This window comes from Pongo pygmaeus, chromosome 17 (assembly GCF_028885625.2).
Source record: "Pongo pygmaeus isolate AG05252 chromosome 17, NHGRI_mPonPyg2-v2.0_pri, whole genome shotgun sequence".
Classification (NCBI taxonomy): domain Eukaryota; kingdom Metazoa; phylum Chordata; class Mammalia; order Primates; family Hominidae; genus Pongo; species Pongo pygmaeus.
Window position 1 is genome coordinate 72807363 of NC_072390.2, and position 8961 is coordinate 72816323.

The 8961-nt window shown below is 45.2% G+C and overlaps 1 pseudogene; it reads right to left on the reverse strand.

Annotated features, from left to right (window-relative positions):
- Nucleotides 1–2759: 2759 nt before the first annotated feature.
- On the reverse strand, nucleotides 2760–3113 carry LOC129019057 (small ribosomal subunit protein eS26-like; annotated as a pseudogene).
- Nucleotides 3114–8961: the final 5848 nt, after the last annotated feature.

An 8961-nucleotide genomic window follows, 5' to 3' on the forward strand; every position in this document is an offset into this window, starting at 1 on the left:
GTGCTCACTTCCTTCTGCCCATCTGTGTGACAAAGTCCCAGGGTTACACAGCCAGCCAGGAGGGAGCCTTCCCTGGCGCCCATGAGTCTCATGACTCCTAGTTTCCTGTTGGTTTTCTTTCTGGCTCTGCCTACCTGCTATGGACCTGTGGTTCATGCAAATTGGGTGCCTCTGTTTCTCGGGAGCTGTGTAGATCCTAGACAAGTTCAAATCATCCCAAAGGACTTAGAGTAGGTCGGAATCAACATAATCAATGCCCCTGACATGGCCCCTCCACATGCTCTACAGGAGTTGGGAGCACACACTTCCACCCTATATTGTTGTCTCCAAATTCTTCTCTTCTCGCCTTCCCTGCCCTGAGGTCAGCCTCACATTCTGCAGGTCTAGCGAAAGGGTGTCTCACCTCGATCATGAGAAAGAGGAGTCCCAGCTCCAGGAGAAGCAGGAGCAGCCCAGGAAGGGGCTTCTCAGACCCTGAGAACTGAGCCATGGAGTGGCCATGTGCAGTTTTAGAACACAGCTGGCAGGACACCTCAGCTCTTCTTCACCAGAGACTAAAATCAAGAGAAGCATCAGTTTTGGAGTTCTCACTGTTCTTGCCCCAGGGCCACAGAGCTTCAGCTACACAAGATAACAGATAACTCTCAGCCACCCTGGGGGGGTCCTTATTCTTCTAGGCTCTCAGCCACCCTGGAGGAGTCCTTATTCTTCTAGGCTCCCAGGGGTTCTCAAGCCTAAACACATTAAAAATACCTGAGTATTTTTAAATAATCCCAATGCCTGAGTCCCTCTCCTAGAGACTCTGATTTATTTGGTCTGGAGCGGGGCCCAGGAATCCATATATTTTTGAAAAATCACTCCAGGATATTCTCTTTTTTTGCGTACTTTATTTATTTATTTATTTATTTATTTATTTATTTATTTCCAGAGAGGGTCTCGCTCTGTCACCCAGGCTGGAGTGCAGTGGCATGATCTTGGCTCACTGCAACCTCCACCTCCCAGGTTCAAGCGATTCTCCTGCCTCAGTCTCCCGAGTAGCTGAGATGACAGGTGCCTGCAACTATGGCCGGCTAATTTTTTTGTATTTTTGGTAGATACGGGGTTTTGCCATGTTGGCCAGGCTGGTCTGGAACTCCTGACTCCAAGTGATCTGTCCACCTCAATCTCCCAAAGTGCTGGGATTACAGGCCACTCCAGGAGATTCTAATGTGCAACCAAGATTGAGAACTCTTGAGCTGCCTAGCCTTCAGACTTTTTATTTTGCATCCCCTCTCAGCAAATCATGAAAAGCCTTGTCCCCTGGCATCATAGCTTAAATAAGTTAAAGTAGTTGCCTGGAATATTATTTCTGACCTATTACACATAACTATGAACATTTTTAAACAAAGCCATTTTAAATGTATTAATAAACATATCCAATGATATCTAAACATCATAGTGATTTGATATCTATTATCCATTTGAAAATACATAAACAAGCCAGGTGCGGTGGCTCACGCCTGTACTCCCAGCACTTTGGGAGGCCGAGGCAAGTGGATTACTTGAGGTCAGGAGTTCGAGACCAGGCTGGCCAACATGGTGAAACCCCCGTCTCTATTAAAAATACAAAAATTAGCTGGGCATGGTGGCGGGCGCCTGTAATCCCAAATACTTGGGAAGTTGAGGCAGGAGAATCGTTTGAACCCAGGAGGCGGAGGTTGCAGTGAGCCGAGATCAGGCCACTGTACTCCAGCCTGGGTGACAGAGCGAAACTTCATCTCAAAAAAAAAAAAAAAAGAAAAGAAAAAGAAAAAAATACATAAACCAGCTCCATTATAGTAGTCTAAAATTTTACACTACTTTTTTTCTCCTTGAACTCATATTTTCATTGCCTTTCCCTAATGTATTTTTCTAATGTAATATATTTTTATACTCCAATGCCTGTTGATCATCCTGTTTTACTTCTCCGCCACAAAAATATCTACATAAATTGAAAATTTTATACATAAGACTTTTATTCTGCATCCTTAAGCCCTAAGTGTTAAAATATTTCTTCTTGGTTATCATGAATGTCACTAGTAGTACCCATTAATCAGCATAACATAAAAATGTCACGTTATTACACATGAATATAATTTTTAAATGGGAAAAGTAAAATTGCATTTTAAATGAATTTCTCAAGGAGCTAAATGAAAGTATTTGTTCATGTTTTCCAATGAGCTCACGTATGTGGGAGTGAATGAGACAGAGTTAGCAACAATTTTATTTTTGTCCTTAATTTTATAGAATCAGGTGCTGGTAAACATTGGCTTACATAAATAAGTAGGAGGAAAGAGAAAAATTTCTCTTATATTAGTAGCACTCAATTCTCTAAGCTCCTTCTAAGGTATCTGCCAAAAATCATATTTTCCATCTATTAGTTGACAGCTCAATTAAGTACTCCTTCAATTTTGCTCAAGGCAAGGAACTAGAAACCATTTGACTTGCAGAAGGATTTGTTACTCAGTCATTAGAACCACTGATTTCTCTTACTCTCTAGAAAGTACACCAAAAAGCTTTACCAAGATTTACCAAGTGATTCTTAATTATAACAGTTTCTTTGGAAGCATATTTTCATACCTGGTATATTCAGAAGAGGTTGGAAAGCCTGAAATATCATTAATTTCAATTCTTCTTTATCGACGTAATTTAAAAATCTACACTTTTTTTTTTTAAGTACAATTTCCATTTTATTTTTCTCCAGAGAATAGTCTGTCTTCAGTCTTGAAGAACTCAGCTCCTTACATGGGCTTTGGTGGGGGATGTAGGGCAGCACCCGCAGGTCTAAATCGGGGTGGGGGTGTTTGGTCCTTGCGGGCTTCATGAGATGGATTCCTGACTGCTTTGCTGTGAATTGCACAACTCACACAGTAATGTAGCTTCACATACAGCTTGGGAAGCACATAGGCATCGAAGATGCTCGCTTCAGAAATGTCCCTGACTGCTGAGGCCTCCACTGTGTTTTGAATGACGAATTTCTTAATGGCCTTTTCCTTGGGCACGCATCAGGCACAGTTAGTGCAGTGAATAGGCTGCACGTGGCCATGGCCCTTTTTGGCACGACCGTTGTTCCTTCTTTTCTTTGTCATCTTGGAAGCACGGACTGGAGAGCAAAAATCTATACTTTTTAAACTACGTGCTTGAACATGTGGGCTCACCCCACCCTGCCCCCCAGTTTCAGTCATTCAACATATGGAAAATGTCTGCCGTGTAATCAAAATAGCAAAGCCAGGTCTCATTGTCAAAACAGACTTACTTTCTGTTAGAAAATGTCCAGCTTTGCCGGGCACAGTGGCTCATGTCTGTAGTCCCAGCACTTTGGGAGATTGAAGTGAGCAGATTGTTTGAGCCCAGGAGTTCGAGACCAGCCTGGGCAACACAGTAAGACCCCATTTCTTTCTTTCTTTCTTTCTTTTTTTTTTTTTTTTTTTTTGAGACGGAATCTTGCTCTGTCACTCAGGCTGGAGTGCAGTGGCATGATCTTGGCTCACTGCAAGCTCCACTTCCTGGGTTCAAGCAATTCTCCTGCCTCTGCCTCCAGGTAGCTAGGATTACAGGCACCTGCAACCACACCCAGCTAATTTTTGTATTTTTAGTAGGGACAGGCTTTCACCACGTTGGCCAGTCTGGTCTTGAACTCCTGACCTCGTGATCTGCCCACCTCGGCCTCCCAATTTCTATAAGAATAACATTTAGCCAGGTGTGGTGGTGTGTGCTTGTAGTCCCAGCTACTCAGGAGGCTGAGGTGGGAGGATCACTTGAGCCCAGGAGGTCAAGGCTGTAGTGAGCTGAGATCTTGCCACTGCACTCCAGCCTGGGTGACAAAGTAAGACCCTGTCTCAAAAAAGAAAAAAAATGTTCAACTTTATTTTTTAATGCAAATCTTTCTGTTGACTTGCGTCCTCCATGATGGCATCCTTGCATTTCTGACTGAGACATGGAGGGCTGGGCCATGGAGCCCCACCACGAATGGCTGGGTGACAATGTAATGGGGTCCAGGTGAAGAAAGGCTCAGCTCTGTCAGGGCATCTGCTTTGTGCCCATGGGCTCCACCTTAGGAGGGCTGCAGTCTTTGACAGCCAGGGCAGGGGGTGGCTTATGGTGGAAGAAGGGACCCGTGTTTGGGTGGGTTCTCCAAGAAACAGACCCACGATGAGCTTACACATGCAGAGACTTGGCATGCAAAGATTTTGTTAGAGGAATCAAGGATGAGAGAAAGCAAAGGTGGGGTGGCGATGCTGAGGAAGGCTGGGGCCGGTCAGATGGCAGTGTGAGTGCAACGCTGCGTGAAGGAGAGAGGGTGGAAGCATCCCAGGCTGCCGTGCACCCTCGGGAAGTTTCAGCAAGGCCACCAGGGAATTCACGAGTCAAGGCTGGCCATCAGAGGAGTCCTGAGTCTCCCAGCAGCAGACCTGCCTCAGTTTCCCAGTCACATTCAGCGGTTGGCTGAGAGCAGCTCATGGTGATGGAATCATGCACATTTGTGCCAATGGATTTCAGAAGGCAGGAACTGGGGGCCCCTGAGTCAACTTAGCCCCCTGGAGCTGGAGTTCTGTGAGGAGCCCTCTCATGGCCACTCCAGGAAATGTTTGAATGAAACTTGGCATCACTTCTGCCACCCTGGTCTTTAACAGATGTGAAACAAGAGCATGACAACATGGACAAAACACCATGGTTTGTCCATTAGCCACAATGTACTTGAGATGGAACCAATCATGGGCTCGTAGTACCTTGATTAAAGAAGGCTAATGCCAATGTTTCCCATTGTTCTTGTTTGGCACCTGGGATGTTTTTAATACCCCTGGGGCAATGTTCATACGCAGAAGCCGGAGAGGTGGAAGGGATCTCTTCATTTTGCATGGTGGGACAGGGGAGATTATAAATGGGCAGAAGGGAAAGGACTCCTTGTACATAAACTAGGACATCCCTGTGTAGAGGTTCCCATGGGCATCCCAGAGGGGCAGTGTCAGTTTGGGTCAGTCTACTTCTTAAGAAGCAGACACTAAGATGGAATTAGACACGCAAGAGATTGATTGACTGGGGGACACATCTGTGAAAAGTAAAGAGAACGCCTTCAGAGTACAGCTCAGACCTGATACCTGTGGGAGGAGTGAAGGGAGGAAGGAGGCCTGGGGAGGAGGAATCTCAGAGAAGCCTAGCAGATGGGGATCTTCAAGGTAAAGGAGCATTCGCTCTGCTCAGTGATGGGCTGGAAGCAGCTTGAGGAGTGCAGTGGGGGTGCTGTGGGCTCCCTGTGAGGGCTGAAACTGATCAGAGTATGTACAATGCTGTACACCAGTTTCTCTCTATGCGGCAGGTTGTCTTGAAGGGAGATCAGAGCAGCGTACTTTGTGGCTGCACAGTGTTCCCTCTTGGGGACATCTCTTTCCTCCCATTGCCTCCATCTCCCTCTCCCCACACCGTGTAGCTCCTTAGTCTCTTCTCCTTCAGACCTCAGCATCCCTTCTCCCTGGTCTGTCCGACTCTCCCCCACCTCAGCCTCCATTTGTGTCATGAAACTCTATGGGCCCCATCCAGGTGCACAAAAGTCACAGCTAGGCTCTCTCCTGCCCACTCTGCTGTGTGGAGGTGGAGGGGAGAACCCTGAGTCCTGAGGATGGAGGCGTGGAGAAAAGAAATTGGGATGGTCTTGACTCAAAGCGACAGCTCATTTTCTTTTTTCTTTCTGATTTTCCTTTGTCAGCCTTGGACATCTGAAAATAAACTGGTCCTCTGGCACCATGAGGGTTAATCTCTGCCATTAACCTCCCCTGGCTTGCAAGAGATGTCCTTCCTGCAGGCACAACAGTGGGACAACATGTTGCTAATAGAGAGTCGGTAACCTGAATTGCATCACAAAACAGCTCTGGTAAATTAGCCTTGGGAAGTGCCCTGCCCACTTGCTGGGTATATTTTTCCTTGTATGTAGCAGGGGGAAGAGGGAAGGGCTGTCCAGCTCCCAAGCAACTCCTGAAACTCTGTCTTCCATTCAGAAGGCTGGACTTTGCATCACTCAACTTTGTTTCTTTTCACATGTTCCCAATTCTAACCCTAAATAGATTTAATATAAAATAAACCCCACCCCAAATTAAAATAGTATATTATTTGTGCTTTACAGGAGTCTCAGAAATCACTTTCAATAATCTCTGTGTAAAGTTTTAAAACCCTAAACTAGAGTTAAACTTGTGTAAAAGAAAGGAAGAAGTGAAGGGTTAACACCAACTCACAGTAAGTATTTTACTTTGTAATAATACTGCTGAATTTCTTTCTTTACAAAAAAAGCATGCATTTACAATCCTTGATGATCACAACAACCCCTTGATAATAAAATTAAGTTTATGACATGTATTACTGAAAACCTTAAAATGAGGCATCTAGAGCCCAGAGTGATTAAGCAACTTACCCAAGGTCACACAGGAAGTGATTAGGAAAGCTGGAATTACAACTCTTTGGCCTTTTGGATCAGACCTCTGTGCTGAAAAAGAATCCTGAGTTTCAAGTCTGGAAGATGAGGAAGGAAGCCATGATGTTTGGGGACGGAGTGTGCCTTCTATAGCTCAAGATAAAATTCTGTTCTAGGAAGCAGCTCAGATTTCTTAAATACCGAGATTTGATCCCAAGTCAATGACCAATAAAAGCTTATTATTTGCAACGATGTCAAACTCTGGTCCAAGAGTTTAATCTTTCTAATCACATAATACATTATTCAAGAAAGAAAGGTCCAGAAAAGCATCCCTAAAGACTCAAATATCCCAAGGAGCAAAAAACATAGACAAGACAAAGCTCCAAAGACTCCTAATGGTGGAAATAGCTGTCAGATGTTATGGGGAAGGGAGCTGATGGGTTCCCACAGGCTATTAACAAACCATGAAGAAGTCCCTTAGCCTTTGGACCTGGAGTTCTCAACCCTGGCTGCACATTAGAATCACCTGGGAAGCTTCTGAAACTCCCAATGCCCAAGACATACCCAGGACCCTTTATATCAGAATCTCCCAGCGATGGAAGCCTGGTGTTGGGAAGTCTTTAAGGCTCCCCAGCTGACACCAATGTGTAGCCAAGGTTAAGAACCATGGTTCTAGGACCTAACACATAAGTTGAATGAATAGATGGATGAATGAATATCAGCAACAGAATTGAAAAAAGAAGAAACAATTAAGAAACTAAATTTGATGTTATTTACTCAGATGGAAGACCCTGAGGTCCTCACTCAAAATGCGTACGCTGTTCATGCAGAAGCAGTTCTATGAAGTTTGGATGTCAAGATCCTCAGCTCACAACAGGGATGAGAAGAGAAGATGGTTCTCTGTGGAGCAGAGTCACCAACAATAGCAGGAAGGACAAATGTGACAGCCTGAAAGACAAGTAAGAAATGCAAATCCTACTGCTATGGTGGAATGTGTCCCCCTAAATTCATGTGTTGGCAACTGAATCCCCAATGCTAGTGTTGAGAGATGGGTGGTATTAATCACCTTTAAGAGGTGATTAGGTCATGAGGCTCTGCCCTTATAAATGGATTAATGTCATTAGGGTGGGAGAGGGTTGGTTATCCCAAGAGTGGGTTCTGATAAAAAGGATGAATTTGGCATCCTTCCCCTTTCTCTTTCTCACATGTACTCTATCATCCTTCCACCTTCCACCATGGGATGACCAGTAAGGCCCTCACCAGATTGTAGCCTCCTTGACCTGAGACTTCGCAGCCTCCAGAATGTAAGAGATAAATCTTTGTTCTTTACAAATTACCCAGTCCTTGGTATTCTATTATAACAACACAGACTAAGACACCTATAAAGCAGGAGACAGAACTCAACGAAGAGTTGTCTGGGGCCCTTTAATACCAGGGTAAACTGACCTGCCCAGCCCAGTTTCCCTGGAGGCGTCATTGTATTAGCAGAACAGTGCAGTTAATTGGTGTTTGGGTGCCTGAGTCACCCAGCCGAGGCGAAGTTCTGTTCTGTCTACACTGTGTAAGAACTCACAGGAGGACGGGCAGAGCACTCGACTTCCTCAGCACTGGCTATCACAGACTCCCCTTACTAGAACTGCATCTGTTTTTGGAAGCCTGGGTGGGTTTAATAGTTGGTAAAAGCAGCATGTTAAAGTTGGCAGCAGAAACTGCCTCCTAAGAGAATCACTTCCTAAGAGGAGAATATGAAATTTCTCATTGAGGCAGTCTGTCCCCTTCTGTCCCTTTGTCAGGGAAAGCCTCTCTCTGGGGGAAAGCAAAGGTGGAGCTAAGGGTGCATAGACCTCTGTGGAGAGAAAACCTGAATTTGGCAAAGTGGTCCTCTTACAGATTTCTTAGACTGAGGAGTTAAGCTTTTTCTTGGTTTTGCAAATTCAGTGTCTCTTTTGGCAGACATTTGTTATTAAAAGAGATCTGTACTTTCTCAGCAGGGAGTGACATTGTTCTGTGTCCTTAAGATATTGCCTGTTCTGGGGAGTTGGGTATGTTCTCCAACAAGCTGGAGACCTAGATCTGTGTTTCCATGGGAACAGGAGGCCTCTGCAGACTTGAACTTGACCTCACACTAAAGGAAAGCCTGTGCGAAGGAAGAGGACTATCTTAGAGGCAGTCATTTAAGTCTGAGTGCCCCAGAACACAGGGATGTTGGGTGGCTACTTTCCAGTGCCATTTCATTTGTCCCATTCAAGGCCGTAATGCAAGCTTGGGGAGGAGGAACTCCCCTGAGAAAAGATACCATCCCTGCTGATAATCCTACTAACCTGATTCTAGGTCAGTAAATGAAAACTTGAAAGGTGAATTTCAGACTGGAGAAGGCAGCGGGGAAAGAGACTCATGTCCATTTTTCTCAGCCCCATGGCAGTGTAGGGTAATGTGGGGCTGGCCCTGACATCGGGAAGACAGTTAAGAGCCAAACATGGTGAGGAACTCTGGGGCTGGGTCAAGGCTGGAAGCTCAGAGCCACATCTGTTTGGAAGTAT